Raw genomic sequence first — 20336 nt, 5'->3', positions numbered from 1 at the left:
AAGACACACATAGCCTGCTGCCTTTCAGTCAGATACTGTGTACTCTTGACCCATTGTCATAAATGAGCTCTGTGTGCACATTCACATATCACGTTTGCCTACCCACTTTCAGATATCAACAGCCTCCTCTGCACTCCAATGCCAAGGCTGCATTTTGTATCAGCTGAAGCTTCCACTTACTCTTCCTAGGCAGTCAGAGCTAGACAAAAGCAAAAGCAAAATATAAAATGTCCCATAAACCCTGCCTGTGGCTGGACGACCTTTTTCCCAGTAGCTATAACAGGACCATAATACTCATCCTATCCAGCGAGATTACCTTCTGGAATCTTTTCAAAAGCCTTGTGAAATGTAAAGAAGTTAAGTAGGAGAGGCAGGCTACTGGCTACAATATTATACACCAGATGGTCTGATCTTTAAAATATAAAAGTAAGAAATTGGCTATGAGCACTTCAATAATATATTGTCACTAGCAATGCAATATTCTCCCTCCCCTCCCCGCCCCAACCCCAACATGCTGTAGTAAGACTGGCTAAAATGCCCGAGTCTCAGAAGTTAGGAAATCCTGAAACAATGCAATCAATCCTTTCATGCCTGTGGTGAGCAATAAAAGTTTATAAGAAATCTACAGCACTTCACGCCGAATGGCTGAAAAATAGCACACATTTATCAGAATGCCTGAAAACACACCCCATTCTGGTAGAGCAAAGCAATCAATGAAACCATTCTTCACCTACAATATTTCCATTCTGTTTTGCTAACACACTATATTCAGTATTGATGTGTCTCTGTATACAGTAAAGAGCAGACTCTGCAGTACTGGGACAGCTCATTCACATGACAGTGATATCACAGTCACCCTGCATTGCTCCTGCTTTGCAGTGCTACCGGAGTTCTTTTATTAAAGCAGCACCCAACTGTGCTCGCAGAGTAAAAGAGCTTGTCAGTGTTTCCCATTGTAGACTTCATTGTTAAGGGACTTTTTTAAATTGACCATTTAGATGGAGCAGTATTGCAGTTTGGATCAGGACCTGGATCTATAGCTGAACTTCCCCAGAGTTTAGAGCATTTGGATCTGGATATTTGGTTTGACCCATTAGTAAATTCCAGGAAGTTCAGAGAAAGGTTTGAAGATTTCCTGTGTGATTGAGGGTGTTTGGATTGGGAGGTTAGTTTCGGATCCATCCCTGTTTCAAATATTTGTATTGGGATCAGTGCTTGTTGAACTTCAAAAGGGTAAGCTTTTGGGGTTGCTTGGGGCACCTAAACGAACCACTCGAACCTGACAGACTGGGATAGCAATCTCATAAGATTAGTCAGCCTCATGAGATTTTTCCACCCTGTCCTAGCCAGAAATACCACAGAAGGCCTTTCTTCATGGTATTTGGCTCTTCTGGTTGTGGTTGGCAGCTAGAAGTGAAAAGGAAGGTGAAAATGGAAAATAATATTTTTAAACAGTTAACTAAATACTTCAAAAACTTTAAAAAGGCTCTGTTCAAAACTAGCTTTAAAAATGGGTGAACACTCAGAGATTTCTTCTTCTAAAAAAATCTATGGCCACTTAGGAACTTCACAGTTGTCACTGCCCTGTACACAACTCCCACTCAGTACTTCATGGCAACCATGAAGATGGAATTGTGATCTTCCTGCTCCAAAAGCAAAGTCCTGTAGCTAGAAGAATTTCTATTAGCAGTGCAGGGTTTGTACCATGCAGCTGAGCAATTCTGAGGGCGGTGGTGCATCCCAGTCAGCCAGACGATCATGTTATTTGCCCTTTTTTGGTGCACTCATATCTCATCAGGAAGAAACACTGCATACAAAACTGAGCTAGAGTTGTTTATTACTGAAGCTAAAGAGCAGCTGAGAAGTAGGTAGCTTTGGAGGCTTTTTGTTCTGTACTCTTCTAATTAAAAATAAAAAATGCTAAACTTTCTAAAAGGGCATTTTAAAGCCTATTAATTGATAGTGAGAGAAAAGGGACTTAATTCACTGGAGTCCTATGATGATAGAAAGTCAGAATGGCAAGAGATGCAGCCATGTACGGCTCCTACAACCACATATTGCTTGTGGTTTTGGAGCCAGCCAGCAAGTTCAAGGTGCTGGTCAGGGAATGGGTGTGACCGAAGCATCACCAAGAGATGTGAGGGAAATACAATGTATCTATGTATTGCACTTCTAAGGCCTTGTCACTGTAGTTTCTGAGCACCTCACAATCTTTAATGCATTTATCCTCACAACAACCCTGTGAGGTAGGGAAGTGCTATTATCCCCATTTTAGAGGTGAGGAACTGAGGCACAGAGTGACAAAGTAATTTGCCCAGAGTCACACAGGATGTGTGTGGTGGGGCAGAAATTGAACCCTTAGCCCAGGCTAGAGCTCTAACCATTGGACTGTCCTTCATCTCTTTAAAGCTGTTCTCCTCTACTCCCATGCACTAGAAACATCTTTGACCCCAGCCCAAGGATAATTTTGGATTCTGACTAAAATTCTAATGAATACACTAGAGTGTTGGAATTCTTAAGGGTAGGAAAGACCCCTTGAAAATACTGTAACTATAACTTAGTCCCCAGTCCAAGCATTAACACATTACATGGGCTACAATATTAAGAATGGCAATCAGAAAAAGTGGATGTTCTGGAAGAGATTTTATCCAACTCATAATTTTATTTCACTCCATTTCTAACCTAACCTTCCCTGACATACTTTTTTCCAGACATCATTAGCATCACATTCCAGCTGCCACTAGGAGGTATGCTTCATATAGATGCATTTTGGAGGTGGAGGCATCACCACATGAATGCACGAGCAAAGGGGCTATGCCACACATGGCAGGGGGGTGTCCAGGTGTACAGTCCTCCAGCCAATTCTCAGCCAGTGGAAAGTTCATTGGGAGTCAGCTGGTCTAGCCAGCACAAATTAGAGCAGTCCTCAAGCTACCCTAATTTATGTTGGGAGGTCAAAGCAGCGACCAGCTACCTCCAGGAAAGGGAGGTGAAAAGATGTCATGACATTGCCTTTGACTCCTCATCCTTGAGGAGGGTCTCTGACCTCACCTTAGGTGCACCTGAGGATTGAACCCCATTTATATGGATACATTATCTGAACTGAGTTTGGGAATAAGAATATTCCCCAAGGATCACGATTGCAACAATACTATTTGTTCTCTTTAGGCATATTGCTCTTTTATTTTAGCTACCCAAGGCGTAGAAAAAATTTAAAAAATGGACAGACTCATGCTGCAAAATTTTACTCCATGTACCAAAGACCCCGGTTTTGCTTATATGGTCAAATATAAATGGATCCTTTTCATTTTCCATGTTTGGAATTTGTGCTTGAGGATGGACTCTAGCTTACTTGAGGACACAGGGAAAGATGGGGTTTGGTACTGTATCTCCCTCACTCCAAATACACTGAAGGTGAGGCAGAAATCTCATTCTTGGGAGTGAGATGTCCTTGGTAGAAGTGACCATGGTACTCTGCAGTTAACTATGTGTCTTATTTCATCTGTCTAAAACAGCAGTTGAGGAACATAGACAATCAGTTCCTCTCCAACCCTACTTAGATAGAAGTGCATGGATGTCTCTTTCAGGTATAGTTTTTGATGAATACATTGAGAACTAGTTGCTAACAAATATATGTCTCACTTTTCTTTTTGTACATACCTTTACTGTACTAAGAGTTAAACATGAAAAAGAAGAAAAATAAGCAGTGAAAGACAACATCCGTTCTCATTTCAATTTCCTGGAAGGAAAGTGCGGTTGGGCAGATGGTGCTTTTTTGTTTTACTAAACTAAATGATCAGATGTAAATAATGTACATTATATGTACTATAAAAATCCATTGAAGGTGAGGTGCCTTGTGCAGTGAAAAATTGCCACATTGGTGAGAGTTTTTCTCATGTTGATTTTTTTCTTGAATATTTTTTACTCTAATCCTAGCATGTTTACAGAATCCTCTACCTGTCTATTCAGATTTTCTTCCACTACTGTGTATTTCAGGGGGCTAAGTTATACTGGTTTCTTCCATGGGGATCCATTTTAAATCCACAGGGATTCAAAATGTTGATCTTGGGTCCTTGGTTGAGCTGGGAGAAAAGAATGGCTGATAATTTGGTGTTAAGTGAGACTCAATATTTCTGCATGTTATTTTTCTTCATGCCCTGCCTATGCAGCAGCATCTGAAGAGTTATTTCCCTGTGTCATTTTTCCATCACTGGTGTGCTTGAATTCCCTTTTGGTACTGAGACATGAGAGTGTTTGGGAGGAATGTAGTTTGTATTGCTCAGTGACTATTCCGATAATTAGGGAAGGCCATGATAAAAAAAATTACCCATGTTTAAACATAGTTATGGCGCAAATGTGTTATAAAATGGTTTCTTCTTGCCTGAATGGAAAGAAAAAAACCAACGTGTTAAGAAATAACAATATAGCCTTGATATCTATCAGGGTTGACACATGGTTACTTCATGAGGTTATAATAATTTATTTTCTGGCCACAAAGACTGCATTTACACTAATTTGGAGCAGGGCAGGGCACATTTCCATGGATATACTACTAATAATACAGCTCCTATAGTGTTAACAGCAAGGGAACACTAATGTAGACATGTTAGTGGGCTCTTACCACATCTCATCTAACCTTGTTCAGAGCAGCTCAAGATGACTCAGTGATTAAAATACTGGCCGTCACCACACCCTGTTTACATTAGTGCTCTCTCCACTGTTATCACCAGTAGATATGAACAGTAGCGAGCAGTGTAGAGGGCGGCAGAGGGAAGGCAGGCAAATGTAAAGGACCAAACCCAGGACTCTGACAAGTATTCAACAGGGAGCCAAGAAAAATATCTAATAAAGTATTTGCTTAGTTGCCAGTCGGCCACTCCTCTTTAAATTCCTTTTATTTCCTCCTCTGTAATGTCCACAATATAAACTAACATTACAATCCTCTCCAAGACTGAAGCAAAGAAAAGAGAAGAGGTGGCAAATGCAGTCAGAATGGCCAGGTCTGATGACATCAGAAGAGCCAGCTGGGGCACAGGCTCCCCCATAAACTATGGAGCTGAGCTGCAGTGGGTCCTAGAGTAATTCCAACACTTTCTCCATGTACGTGGGAGTTGCAGGAGTTGGGCTGCAAAGAAAGAATATTTGGTTTCTAATGGACAAGTGGCCATGCTGAACGTATCCTATAAATTTAGAGTCATAGAATCACAGGACTCGAAGGGACCTCAAGAAGTCATCTAGTCCAGCCCCCTGCACTCATGGCAGTACTAAGTATTATCTAGACCAGGGTGGGTAAACTTTTTGGCCCGAGGGCCACATCTGGGTGGGGAAATTGCATGCAGGGTCATGAATGTAGGGCTGGGTGTGTACCATTCGGGAGGGGGCTCAGGATAGGGGCTTGGGGTGTAGGAGGGATGCGGTGTGCAGCAGGGGGCTCAGGGCAGGGGGTTGGGGTTCCGGAGGAGTGTGGAGTGCGGGAGGGAACTCAGGGCAGGGGGTTGTGGTGTAGGAGGGGTGTGGAGTGCAGCAGAGGGCTCAGGGCAGGGGTTTGGGGTGCAGCAGGGGCCTCAGGACAGGAGGTTGGGGTGCAGGAGGGGTGCAGAGTGTGGGAGGGAGCTCAGGGCAGGGGTCGGTGTGCAGGAGGGGGATCAGGGCAGGAGGTTATGGTGCAGGAGGGGTGTGGCAGAGGGCTCAGCTCAGGGAGTTGGGGTGCAGGAGGGGGATCAGGGAGGGGGTTGGGGTGCAGGAGTGGTGTGGAGTGCGTGAGGGAGCTACGGGCAGGGGGTTGCTGTGAAGGAGGGGAATCAGGGAGGGGGGGTTGGGGTGCAGGAGCGGTGCGACATGCGTGCGGGAGCTCAGGGCAGGGGGTTGCGGTGCAGGAGGGGTGCAGGGTGCAGCAGGGGGCTGAGGGCAGGGGTTGTGGTGCAGGAGGGGGATTAGGTCAGGAGGTTGTTGTGCAGGAGGGGTGTGGCAGAGGGCTCGGAGCAGGGGGTTGGGGTGCAGGAGGGGTGCAGGGTGCAGCAAGGGGCTCAGGGCAGGGGGTTGGGGTGCAGGAAATTTTCAGGTTGCAGGCTCCAGTCTGGCACCGCTTACCTGGAATGGCTCCGCAATGGCAGTGGTGCCATGCCGCTAAGGCAGGCTCCCTGCCTGCCTGCCCTGGTCCCGCACTGCTCCCAGAAGTGGCCGGCCCCACGTCCCTGTGGCCCCTGGGGAGGACTCCGTGCGCTGCCCTCACTTGCAGGCACCGCCCGCTGCAGCTCCCATTGGCTGGGAATGGGGAACCACAGTCAATGGGAGCTTTGGGTGTGGAACCCACAGGTGAGGGCAGCGCACGGAGCCATCTGGCTCCCCCTCCCCCAGGGGCCGCAGGGACATGGTGCCAGAAGCTTCCAGAAGCAGCGCCGGGCCTGCGGTTCCATGAGGGTGGCAATCCCACTGGTCGGATCCAAAACCCTGAAGGGCCAGATCAAGCCCGTGGGCCATAGTTTGCCCACCCCAATCTAGACCATTCCTGACAGGTGTTTGTCTAATCTTAAAATCTCCAATGATGGAGATTCCACAACCTCCCTAGGCAATTTATTCCAGTGCTTAACTTGCTTCCTTTTAATTTATTACTGAATCTTGAGGGCATATTGAAAGTTTCCTTTATTCTGATGTAGTGTCAGTAGTGACAACTCTTGTGATTTTATCATGAGCTGTTTGCTGTCTGTCCTAAAGTCCCAGCTCCTGGAGTCAAGTGATTTACATGAGAATCTCAGCTTTCATTTTAAAATAAAAAGTTTCTGGACCCCACTGTTGAGAATAAAAGCTTGTAAACATCATCTGATTGTACTCTACAGGTGAAGAAGTCAGAGGAAAACAAAATAATGAAATATATATATATATATTTAAATCTCAGAATTTTGAGGGTCCTGGACTCATGATTTTTCAATGCATGGTGTTTTCAATGGTGGGGACATGACATCAAGGATCAAAACTTGTTAGCTGCAGTAGCTTCTCCTATACTGACTCAATACATCCAAGAAACAGGGTAGGAAATATCATAGAAATTAAAATCTTCCACTCAGGTTGGAGCTGTTCTGAAAATATAAATCAGAATTTAAAACAAACCAACATGTCAGGTTGTTGTTTTTGTTGTTGTTTTTTCTATTTTTTGTTCTCGGTACAGCAGAGTCTTGACTTAAATATTAGAAATAAAGTAAAATTAAAAAATAGAGTACAAAGAAAAGACTGTGGCCCCGAAGAAACTCCAGCCTCTCTCTCTATGCCATTTATCTTGAAAACCTCAGAATGAGATTCATCTTCTGCAATCGCACAAAGAGAGAAGGCAAAATAAATAAAGCATAAAGTTTCAGAAGACGCATTTCAGCAGCTCAGAAATCAACTTTGCTGCAGTGCAGATGGTCTGCCTCAATCACTTCCATAAAACTTCTGACGAGTGCTTTCTTTACAGTAAAGAAACAGTTCCTTCGATGGTGGAAGTATGCTGCTGACGTGTGCTGAAGGCAGGAAGCGAGGGAGCGGAAATGGCGAGAAGAGACATTAAAGAAGGGAGCAGCTTGCCAAGAGAAGGCAGACACTCAGTTTCCAACAGTTGGAGCTGGCAAGCTTAAAACATGTGGGGCCAGATAAGGTAAACTGTAGGCATGAAAAACAACGGGCTTTTAAAACCTGGGACAAATCCTCAGCTGGTGTAAAATGTCATTACTGCATTGACTTTAACTGCGCTCTGATGATTTACATATTTGGACCGTAAGGTTTGTTCTCACAAACATAAAAATAGATCTTAGGACATTTTTGGCCTCCCTCGGAGAACACTCCCATACAGCAGCATGTATATTACCATCCTTAAGAGAAGACATCCTACTGTCATCTATCTTTGCAATATATACCTCTAAGAACAGCTGGTTACTTTCAACCCATAGTGGTATGTTAAGAGGGTAGTACACTTCACTTAACTTCCATTCTGAACTTTTTAATGAGGTTACTGAAATGCTCTTGAGTTCCACTGCTGCAGAAATTAGGTGGCCTGGACAGCTTCTGCTACTGAGCCAAGTTTTCAACTGCTGTTATTAGAGCTGGTCCAAATTTCCCAAATGTTGATTTTTTCAAGAAAATACCCCCCCTCCCCCAATTTTCAATCTGACATTTTGGGGTTTTCACCATCCCTAAATATTTTTATGCAGCTCAAAACTTAATAAGAGAGAGAATGTTTGTAAACTAGACAGGAAAATCAGCAGGGGAATTAAATTACTGATCAATTATCAAACAAAATGAAGACAGAGTATAGGTTCTTAGAGCACAGGATGTACAGGCAACACATGCAACACAGTTATAAACAAAATTTGGTGAACTAGCAAAGCAACAATGTCCTATGGTGCTGGAAAGTCAGAAATCTCATATCTGATTTTCCTTTCTCTTGAAAGATTCACTTCATCATACAAACCATCTTCTTTGTTTGGTAACTGGACCTGGACTGCCCACTGTTCCTTATGACTGGAGATGATGTAGAAATCAACAGAATAATATATGTCATCTCTTGTATTATAAGAATTCAGATTCAATTTTTATTTTGCTGCACAACCACACAATAGTTCACAGTATGATTCTTGGTTGCCTCCATAGGTTAAGAGTAGCTTTAAAGGGAGATAAGTGAAGGGGGTGGAGGGAACCTCATTTTTTTCCACCCTAGTACTACTTTATTTCATTTTACAGACAATAGCAATTCACTTCCAAAAATATACAGTAATATTAAATGAGCTGCATATTTAACATTAAGCCCTTTCCTCAGGAGCTTTTCCTTTTGAGCAAATTGGTAGGTCGTGGTTATCTAAAATCAAGATATCCAATTTGTGGCCAACTGGTGGCCTTCACCAATAACACACTAGGACTTTGAGAGCTAGTCTTAATGTACATACAGTGGAGCATGTTGCTACAGCTGCTATCTTCTTTTGTACAGTGGTTCAGCCCATGGAGTATACAAGCTCCAGCATGCAGTGCTTTATCTTGTGCTGAGTGGCCCAGTGACTATAGAACCCCATCTGGCCCCTGGGAATTCACTTAGGTCTTGATGTCTGTATTATATTTTTCAAGCTTTTCAGTTTGAGGGTTTAGAGCTAGTCTGCTTAGTGGTTAATTTTAAAAACTGAACTCATAGAGATAACTCACCTGTCTACACGGGTGACTTTTAAAAGTGCACGGTCATCATTTCCTTCCCTCCCTCCCTTTTGCTGCTTCTGCACGTGTGTCTGACTGAGACGCTGTGTAACCGGTGGTTTGTTATGTGGTCACCAAACTGTTTCACAAGTCCCTTAAGGTGTTTCACATACCAGGTGGCCTAGCGGATGTTCAGTTTGGTTTAAGTGCAGCAGAACCCAGTCTGCTTCAGTGGTGGTCACAGAAACAGGGGAAATAGAGCAATGCCACTAAATAAAGTACAGCGATGAAACCCTCTTCAGAAGCAATTTTATTAGCAATTAGAGTTAAACAAGAGTTTAAAGTAATACACTGGATTTCTAACCAGTGGTAGCTAAGGCTGCAGCAGACCGTTTTAGCTCAGAGAAATGTATCCTAATTTAATTTGAACTAGCAAGACGTCTTGATTCTGAGAAACTGGACTGGAAATCTCATGAGAAGTGGCTTTCCACTTGAGGTTTGCTGTACTTGCTGGGTAAATCAGGAGTAACTCTACTGAAATCAAAGGCAATACACTGGTGTAAGTCAGAGGAAATTTAGGCAGTAAAAACAAAAGTCCAACTAGGCTGTCCATGAAAGAGAGAAATTCTCAGTCTTCTGGAAAAAATATATGCCTATGTACTCCTTATTATACCACCCCTCACCATGATATAATTATACAATGACTACTAAGGAAAACTGAATAAGGAATAATGGATCTAAGCCTCCTGTATCAACACAATTAATAAACAATGTGCATTTTTGTTTGCTTTGTAGATAATCATGCAGAACAAAGGACAACAATCTGAGGCTAAATCATAGAATCATAGGACTGGAAGGGATCTTGAGAGTCATCTAGTCCAGTCCCTGGAACTCATGGCAGGATTAAGTATTATCTAGACTATCCCTGACAGGTGTTTGTCTAACCTGCTCTTAAAAATCTCCAATGATGGAGATTCCACAACCTGTATAATATTGTGAATATCAAACTTATTCAGAGGAAGCAATTATTACTGCAAAGCTTTAGGTGATTATCAGAGAAATAGAAGGGTAGGATAATGCACACAAAAACCTCTAGAGAGCACTTCAGTTACTTTGGTTTTGATTACCAAAGATCTAGGGTCAGATGGACTATATCATATATAAATATGTGCCATCCAAAACTGTCATGGGCAGCTGTAACATACCCACTAGCAGCAAGTTCCAGCTGATTCTATACAGAGGGGGACAGTACCATGAATTGCATTGTTTTTTATTCCCTTGAGCCCAAGAGTAATCCTGTTCACCAATTACTCGAAATTAAAGTCAAGTAATTTGACACATCTGTTTGGTACCTGACCACAAACTACCTTTTAAGCAAACCAAAGAGTTGGATAGTTTACTTCCACAATACTCTACAGAGTTTCATTACTGCAGTCATGATGAGAAAGGAAAACTGACAGGTTATTCAGGTTCTTGAATTGCTATTTTTTTGTCATTACTGCCACTGTTATGTGATCCCAAAAGATTCAAAATAGAGGAAACTGGAAAGGCAGTTTGTTAACTGGGCCGAGGGCTCCCGGCCAATCATAACAAACACAACAAAAATGGAGCAATGCAGGTCTGAAAGTGCGACACTGGATGTAAGAGAATATGCTGTTCTCTCCAGGTAGGCTGTTTAAACCTTACTTCTTTTTATGTAGTTAAGATACTACCTAGAAATAAGTTACATACATGCAGATAATGCTAACCACCCAACATCTGATATCTAGGGCAGATAATTTTTGATATTTAGGGCACTTAATTTAAATTACATAATTAATCCTTGAACTAGATTGTATCTAGGTTTGGGAGTTTTTACAACTCAGGCAAGCCTGTTAGACATTTTACTGGTGATCAGATTTGTGTATTTACATCATTTTCTTAACCCTTTGAGTTCATAGTCTTGGCTTGCCAAGTTTTAAGATTCAGAGTACAACTCACTCTATGGATTAATTTTATGGTTTGGCAAAAGCTGTAACTGGTGAAAACTATATTTTGTTACATGTTTTAATTCTACAGATGAACACATATGTATGTTTTTAAAAAATAATAAAAATGATTAAACAGATTTATTTAAAAAAATCCAAAATATGACTCAAAATTCATTTACATTATTATATGGTACCAAACCAACCGGTTTAGAATCCACAGAGCAGGCCCAATTCTCACTTTCATCTTGTAAATGGGAGTTAACTCCACTGAAGTCAGTGCTCTTAGACCAGTGTAAGAGGAGATACAGACCCACTATCTTTTACTAGTAAAATAAGTTATTTTTTAAAATTTGTAATCTCATTCTTGTTAGCATAGTTTCCTATCAGGAAACTTTGGTGCTAAATAACTAGTAAGTGCTTTATTTTTTAATGCTGAATACAATTACCCTTTCAACCATATTCTGCGTTTCATTTTTACTATAAAAGTTATTCGTTGTCCAATTTCAAGCTGAAAAAGTATAAAAGTCCATTTGACTTCGCTAAAGCAGAACTAAAAGATTTTTTGAACTAAGATTAAATTGATATATCTAGAGCTTGTGTCATTGTAATATGACATTAGGAGGATACTCAAACACTAGCTTTGACTATAAGTGTCCTACTAAAGTAGTAGTCTACTGCAGAGTGCTTTTTGATGTATCAAAGAAATGGTACTATCTTTCAAACTGTATTCATATTCTAACCTCCTATCATCAATGTAAAGTAATAGCAGGGCTAAAGCATGATCCTTTTTTTTTTTTTTTAGCAGTTTTTAGAAGGGAGTGTTATGAGGGATTGCATAGGCTTGCATAACATATTCAGGTTTAAATGAACCACCATCTATGTTCTCCTAAATAAAAACTATGTTAATTAGATTCTGTCCTTTTACCTTTATTTTATCGTAGTCTCCTTCCCCGTTCCTGCCTGATGTCATTGCTTTATCTTCTCTAATGGCAGGACAAGCAAATTACGTCCTAAAGTTGAGATACTCCCAATGGGTCCATCAGCAAATATTTCTGTATAATGTTGATGGCCAGTACCTCTGCTGTTGTGCAGGGCCTTTACAGCTCTGCTTCAGAACCCCAAATCTATGTCCTTGATGTTACCATTGCTACCATGTGGGGGCACTGCTCTAAAAGCCTTTATCCTTATTCTGTGAAAATCCTTTGTGAGGACTGGCTACTTCTCTGAGGCGCTTTTAATCACTAGAGCTCTGATATGCTTGGGATAAATAGCACACCAGCATGTAAAACTGCACAGCAGCATCAGCACCCATACATGGTCCATCAAAACATATAGGTGGATGTTGCAATGAATCTCCAAATAAATAGGGGGTCTAGAGGTTGAGAAATTCATGGCATAGAGATAGCAGAGCTGGGATCTTATATGTTTATTATATGTTTGCATTAGAAAATATAGGTGCAGCCAGAGCTCGTAATTAGAGCAAGTTAGAAAATGGAATTTCCATCCTGCTTGAAATTCTGACACTCTGAAAATTGTTTTTCTCCTGATTTAGAATAAAAAGTCAAAATTTTCACAGAACAGAGATTCAAAACAATGAATTCAGAAATATGGAAATGGCCTTATTGAAAGGGTTTGTTTTAATAATGTCAAAACATCTTAAAATCAAAGAATCATAGGGTTAGAGGGGACCACAAGGGTCATCTTGTCTAACACCCTGCCAAGATGCAGGATTTATTGTGTCTAAACCATCCAAGACAGATGACTATCCAGCCTCCTTCTGAAAATCTCCAGTGAAGAAGCTTCCACAACCCCCCACAAGGCAGCCTGTTCCATTGTCCTACTGTTCTTGCTTCTTATTTTGATAATGTCATGATGTCATAATATAATATAATATAATATAATAAATAATGTCAAAATGGGAAAGTCAAAATGAAATACTCTATTTTGTTTTTTAGTAATTTTGAACATTTCCCATTGATAATTTTGTCAAAATTGACATGCTCCTGCAAAACATTCCAGTTTTGATGAAGATGGCTTTTTCTGACAGAACACTGTTCCACTGAAAAATTTTTGAGCAATACTACTCATTATAGCATCTTTTTATCACCATTAACACAACCATAAGCACATTCATCTTATTTAAGATGGATTTATTGCCAATGTAAGGAGCCAGACTGGCTGCCCTGGAGTCCAACACCTCCCGCCACAAAACAACTAAAGAGTAGGTAGCAGTGGTGCAGTCTTTTAATGCTGTCCCTCTCCTCCCCATTGCACTGGTGACTGGCTCAAACTCGATGAGCAAGTAGTTTAATCTGCAACTCCAGTAGATGCTTGGCTACACTGTTAGTTCCAACTCCTCTATAAATGTGCTTCCATAGTGACTATAATAATAGAGGGCAGCCATTACAAACTGTGGTTATGTTGCTACGTGGGTATCCCAAGATTATTCACAGAAGTTTAAAAAAAAAAAACCAGATGTTAAAGACAAAAATAAAACTATAATTTTTCTACTGCTGAGAAGTGTCAGAAGGACAATCCTAAAGACTGAGGTCCGTTTTTCATCTACAGGACAGGGCACCAGCAAAGGCATAACATTGATTCAACTCCAAACAGAAAGGACGACCTCTAGGAATGAGAAAGTAGGTTCATTTTTAGGCCCATTGATTTTCTATTCAGGTTGCTGAGATGACCAACCATTCCCAGCTGCAATGGTGGAACACTTGAGAAATGGACCTGAGATCAACACCTCATTTCACTAAGCAGCTACCAGATGGTAATGATTTTCAGACATTACTGAATCAGTCACAAACAAGGGAACAGCTCTGTATTCCATTACAAGTTTCCTGAGATGTTCAGCCTTTTATGTCTTCCTCTAAACACACAGATAGAACCGTTTGAAAGATTCCTTTCTTTACACAATGAATTGTGAACACTGGAAGTACTATAGTATTAAGCTCAATGAGTGGCTGGTAATGTAACATACTGATGATGCTCCCAGATGTTTGATCTAATACAATAGTGCTGGATGCTGATGGCTCAGTTGATATCGTTCATTGCTGTAACTCTGTCAGACCGCAAATAGTATAAGACAATACAAGTAAAAGTGTGACAAAAACGGTCCCTATGGACAAATTCTAAACCGATTTTTACCAATGGAAATTTGGCACTACTCCAGTGAACTTATTGGAGTTATTGGAAATGAGAGCAGAATTTTCCATTCAAGTTTACAGAGTTCCCGAGGTTTAATTGAGAGCAGAATTGGGGGTTGAACTGCCCCCATTTTTTTTATTTTTATTTTATTTTAGGTAAACATTAAATTGGACTCTGAGTCTCATGACTATTGCAGACTGAACAATTTTTATTTACCCTGGACTTAAAGTGGCCTGAGATTTCTTCCCCCTCCCCCACCCCAACATAAGGTGGCCTCAACTTGAGCGCCCTCTTGTGGCAGGCTACAGCACAATGGGTGCATCTGCCTCAATTTCCCCTGTCAGATAACCCAAGGAGTCCACTACAGACCCTCTTGCCTCAATAGTATCCCTCCTTGGGGCTGATTTATTACAAAGAATTGCACAAATAACCCAAAACATAAGTCCTGACACCGTCCATTTATCACCCCAGTGCCAGTAGTCATTAAAACTCCAAACTTCTCATGCCTCGATGCCTCACATACTGCACACAGTATATGCCTTGCACCACATCTGAACTCTGTCAGTCTTCTTCTATCCCTGTGCCAAGACAGCCACTCCACCCCTTCCAGCTGTAGTGCATCCCCACTCTTCCCTGCGGGAACCTCCACAGTCTCTCTGCTGGGAAATCATCTTTACCAGGGGAGCACCTCTCACTCTCCCTAATCCTCTCACAGTTCCCCTGGGCCCAATTCTCCAGCATGGAGATGTCAGGAGGTAAGCACCTCCAGTGATCACCTACCTTCAGCCCTCTTTGACCCTCAGCTCCAGCTCTCAGGCTTAAAGTCAGAAAAAAAGTTCCTTTGTTGCTGCTCCTCCTGCCTTCAACACCTGCCATCCCTGACTCTCTGGCTTAGAGAGGTCACCTGGCAAACCCTCTTGCTTTTCTCTTGACTTCAGTTTTCCCCCAGGAAATACTTTCTGGTTCTTTCATGGATCTCCTCTAGTCCCATGGCTTTTGGCAGCTCTCACATGCCTTCCTGACTGACCAGGCAGGGGTCAAATGCCTTTTTTCTGACTGATTCTGGCAGCTCCAACTCACTGGATTGTTCTCCTATGGAGTTTTTCTCTTGTCTCTCCCCTCAGATTCTCCCTGACCATTGATAGCCCAGTTGCTGCTATGCCCTCTTAATTGGTCAAACTGGGAGCACTGGGGAGCTGGACATACTTCATTTACAAGGGCCAGCCACGCTGCGACACCCCAAATTCATCCCCCCATTACTATTTGTATTACAGGGGACCAAACCAAGATCAGGAGATAGCAAAAGATACCTGTCCCCAAAAACTTATGTTGTTAATGGACAAAACAATCCAGGGATAGGAGAAAGGCAGTATTCTTATCATCTCCATATTACAGAAAAGGAACAGATGCACAGAGAGGTGAAGAAACTTGCCCAGTGACAGCAGATCAGGGACTAGAGACTATGTCTATTGACTCTCAGTCCAGTGGGAGGCCTGTTAACTGGACCACACCACCCTGAACAGTTTGTTCCAAATCATTATTTGTTGTTGCTCTGGGTTCAAAGAAAATTCTCTTCAGAAGTTTCCAGACTCTTTTGACTACCCTTACCTAGAGAAATAGAATTAATTATAAAGGAAACCAGTTTTTAGAAACCTGCTACTTTCTGGTAGATTTGCATCTTTGATATTTAAACCATAACTGGCCAAGATTTGCACCTTTGATATTTAAACCATAAATGGCCAGTTCTATTCCATGAACTTCTTATAATGAAAGAATGCAAAAAGAATGCAGCTCACTCTTCCATAGCTGTTTTGAATCTGCATATATTTTGTCATGAAATTCAGCAGCGATGACACACCGGGAGCAAGCCAGTTCAGTAATAATACCATTTTTAAAAAGTCACTTTCCTGACTATATTTAACTTGCACTTTAATGGTTCAGCCAAATCCAGGAAAGAGAAGAAAACTCAAAAACTGAGGCTCTGATCTTCATTCAGTCCATTTTGAAGCTTCTGGTATTGCAGTGCATGGAGAACAGAGTAAAGATCTCCCTCTGTTCTCAGACCACTGCAATAGGCATGCTAGGATGACTTAAGGAATCCTTAATTGCAACAAAAGGTTGACCATTGGGGGAGTCCAAAGACTAAATGGAATGCTGACAAACTTTCTGTAGTGGACCACTCTCATTTTCAATCAAGCTGAATTTAATGCTGGTGGAATTTGCTGGATCAACAACTATCTGGCCTGATTCTTTCCCCATTGCAGGATATAAGACATTCCTATTGAAGTCAATAGTAATGACTCCTATCTTTCATAGAGAGACTCTTCAGACTAAATCTCCCCATTAATCTACAGAATGGATACAGCATGGACAGTGGCAGTGCCAATTTAAACTCATTTTTTTTAAATTAAAAACTTAGGTCTGAAAATAATGTGTTTCTTACTTAAGCTACCAGAACATCCTTTGGTGACCGGTATATACTATTATTGATCAGAAATAAGTCCATTATCTCATGTACCACCATATGGCACCTTTTGGTTAATGTTGACTTATTAATAATGTTGACCTCAGTGTGTGTGTGTGTTTGGGTGGGGGAGGGAGAATGCCAATGGGCCTATTAAAATGTTAAACTTGTATTAATTACCAGGAAGTCCAAAAATGTATCTCAGAGAAATATATATTTAAATAGCTGAAGAGTACATCTTTGTGCAGTTTTGATAATATAACTTGAAGGCCCAGGTGAAGCTCACATCATGTTTTGTTACAAATGTAAAACTCTTTCTAGGTTTACTGAAGTCTGGATACTTGTCAAGAAAACCTTCCCCACAGGGATAAGAGTGAGATACATAAAGTATTACTTCTTGTCAAAAATATATTCTTTAGCCCTCCTGCAAAATACACAAAGTAATTATAACAAAATAAAGATAAATCACTTGCCAGATTTCATTTTTTATTTACAGGCTAAATTCTACTCTCACACTGATGCAAATCCATTATAGCGTCATTGTGTCTTAATGGGTGTAAATCCAAAGTGACTGAGGGGGGGAATCTAGCCCCTTTATTTTTAAAATAGCCAAATTGAGTTCTTTCAAATTGTATATATATAAAAATATTTCTTCTGGTAGAGGGACTATATATCTCAATTTTTCCTGGTAACAAAGTTCCTAATGCCTAAAAAACTGTATAGCGGGGTGAATGTGCCGCTATCATGAATAATACCATCAAAATACTAGCCCCAAAATAGGTACGACAAACTCTATTTGTGGGGGAGGCAAACCCAATGGACGGTGTCTGTTGGTGTACAGCGGGGGTGAATGTGCCACTCTCATGAATAGCACCATTCACTAGGTTTGCTTTCCCCCACAAATCCCAGTAGCCACTTCGGGGCCAGCATTTGGAGGATCATTTTTTACCTCTCTAGTTTTCTCTTCCCACAGTGTTTTCCTAATTCATTACAAAATGGAGATCTGAGACCAAATCACAAAGACCTTAGACAATACTGTCCAGTTGGTTAGGGACTGAAAGGAATCTCTTTCCTTGCAAATTTAAATGCTCCCAGATGAGCCTATGCCTACAAGCTCAGTCCTGCTGTTTTTCAACTAATCATCTGCAAAATTGGAAGAAAAAAAAAAGACTTCTGGTAGGTGAGCCACAGCAGGGCAATTAAGATGATGCGGCAGAGGTAGACATCTGCTCCTAGACAGATACAGTTCCACTGATGCTATCTATAGTTACAATCCTTCCGAGAGATAAACAACATGCGAGAGCAGTGTGCAGGAGGAAGTGCCACACTGAGAAAGTGGTGATCGGAGGCCAGGCTTGCGGCCCCTGTGGTCTGAGAATGAGAGAGAGAGAGAGAAAGAGGGAGGGAAGGAGAGCAGGGCATGTACCAGGCACACACAGGTGACAGAAGTCACAGGACAGACACATCTAGATATAAATTGGAAGAGATGTGTGAGAGATGACACTTGAGGGAGGCAGAATTATAGTGAAGATGAAAAGCACAAGAAGACCAAAAGGAGGGGGGGGACCCCTCTCTGAACTGTTTGCAGATAGTTACAGTTAAATCAGTTTGAAATTAAGAACTTCATATGCAGATGATTTATTTATTTGCTAAACTCAGAGGTTTGAATGGCCTTTGGGAATTTCAAAAGTCATTTTCAGACTCCTTGCCAATGCACCTACAGCTTGTGATAGGACTTAGAGTGTGGTCTAGATTAATATTCCACAGTTCAGATGGATGCTTACTCAGAATTTATTACTATTTAGGACTTCTGTTACAGTAATGTCTAGAGGTCCCAGTTGAAATCTGTCCCCACATTGTGCCAGGTGCTGTATAAACACAGAAAAGGATATGGTACCTGTCCTAAAGAGCTTACAACCCTAAGGGGTAAATTGTTCCATTTAGGCTTGAAATAGGGGATAAAAGAATCATTCTGCAATAGAAAAGCAAAATGCTTCCCCGGGCTCCCCAGTTGTGCTGGGTCTCAAAAGCTTTTTGCTAGAAGCTATTGGGGGTTGAGGAATATTCCCTCCTCTGTAAGCAACTTGTCCAGTTGCTCCTGTGAGATACATCTGGATGGCAACCCTGGCACTCCTCCAAGCACAGGGAATGTTTAGGTCTCACACAAGGTGGGTTAGAGTCCTTACTTCCTCCTACTTCCCTGCATGGCCATAAAGGTTTAGCAAGGGGACAATACAGCTCTAAGACATTATCTGGATTATCTCAGAATGTTAGGGCTGATCTCATCACAACCATATTTTCAAACCTTCCTACACTTTCTTACACAGCACCTTTGCTGCTAACGTGTGCCTACCTCTCACTACCAGTTTTGTCTGGTCAGGAAAGTCCTGATGGCCCCCTTCTGATGCGTTTCCTTCATCTTCAGCAGAGGCCATAGGGCCTGAGTAAGCCACAAAAGCAAGAGAACTGGCGAAAAAAACAAAACAATGCTATATCAGCCCATCTTGAACTGGAATCACAGACCAATGAGTGTGAAGTTTCATAACATAAGTTATAAACTTCCGGCCCAACTACATTGTTTTCACATTTTAGGACTAAATATTACTTTTGTCTGACTGGAAAAAATACCCTCACCCCTCACCCCCTGCAAACTCCAGAGATTAATGTAAAAATTAGAGTCTTGAGTGGATATAATGTCCTCCTGCAATTTTGTGATGTTGGCTTTTTAAACTTTAAATATATCTATTGCTTGTGAAAAGTGCTTAACCAACAGCTCTGAGATTCTCTGTTTATGCACAGAAAAGGTAGAGTGGGACTGAATGTTTTCAGCAAACAATTCACCAATTCTGCTTCCCTGACTCACCTTTCATTCCACAGAGGTAAATGAATTTACACTCTTTTTCTCCTCATGGAACTTCACAAGCAGATTGCAGACATCTTAGACATATTTGTTGTTCCATTATGCAATTATGCAAGGGAGGAGATGCAAATTTTTGTTTTTGTTTTACTCTAAAGATAGATCACAAACTGTTCACTTGGGGAGTCACTTTGTAGTGACTGGTCACATGGTATAATGATTTCTGGTGTTTACCTTTCATGCTGCTTCATTTCAAATCTACAATCACACATGGTAGCTTAAAAATTCCTTTCCAAGAGTATTTACGCTGGTAAAACTCAATCACATTAATATTTGCAATAAGTGAACAAAAAAGGATTTAGAGTTCTTGTGGAAACAGAACTATAGGAATTTCATTTTTAAATACGAGTGAATATTCAAAGCACAATTTTAGTACCATTCACCCAGCACTGACAAAGTACTGAAGCAGCAATGGTGCAAAAAAAAAAAAAGAGCTATCTGCTACTAATATAGTATCCCATTAATGCATCTCAGTCCTAATATGGAGGGATCACATTTGGGTTACCAGCATAATTCATTCTCCATGCCCAGTGTGAAGGAACGGCTGATACTGGTGACATCACCAGCTGTGATATCACCAGAGGGGACAGAGCTGAGGGGGAGGATTAAGGAGATGGTTGGAGATTGGATCTTGAGAGAAGAAGATCTGGGATTGTGACAGGGCAGTGACAGGGAATTGGAA

The 20336-nt window shown here is 41.4% G+C and overlaps 1 long non-coding RNA gene across 4 annotated transcripts in view; it reads right to left on the bottom strand.

The window, feature by feature from the left end:
* Positions 1 to 20336, bottom strand: part of LOC120404603 — a 50323-nt gene that overhangs the window by 1257 nt on the left and 28730 nt on the right. Inside the window, exons 4-5 of one of the 4 annotated variants that reach the window (XR_005598055.1) lie at positions 19091 to 19203; positions 107 to 199 (exon numbers count right to left, since the gene is read on the bottom strand). This is a non-coding gene — a long non-coding RNA (uncharacterized LOC120404603). Of the gene's footprint in view, positions 1 to 106; positions 200 to 5026; positions 5126 to 9594; positions 9688 to 19090; positions 19204 to 20336 lie in introns of those variants that run through there. The other 3 variants (XR_005598057.1, XR_005598056.1, XR_005598058.1) reach the window with 3 other exon arrangements.

The sequence above is a fragment of the Mauremys reevesii genome, linkage group 4, assembly GCF_016161935.1.
Source record: "Mauremys reevesii isolate NIE-2019 linkage group 4, ASM1616193v1, whole genome shotgun sequence".
Lineage (NCBI taxonomy): Eukaryota > Metazoa > Chordata > Testudines > Geoemydidae > Mauremys > Mauremys reevesii.
Note: the sequence above shows the minus strand (reverse complement) of the source record. Positions and strands in the feature narration are given on the sequence as shown.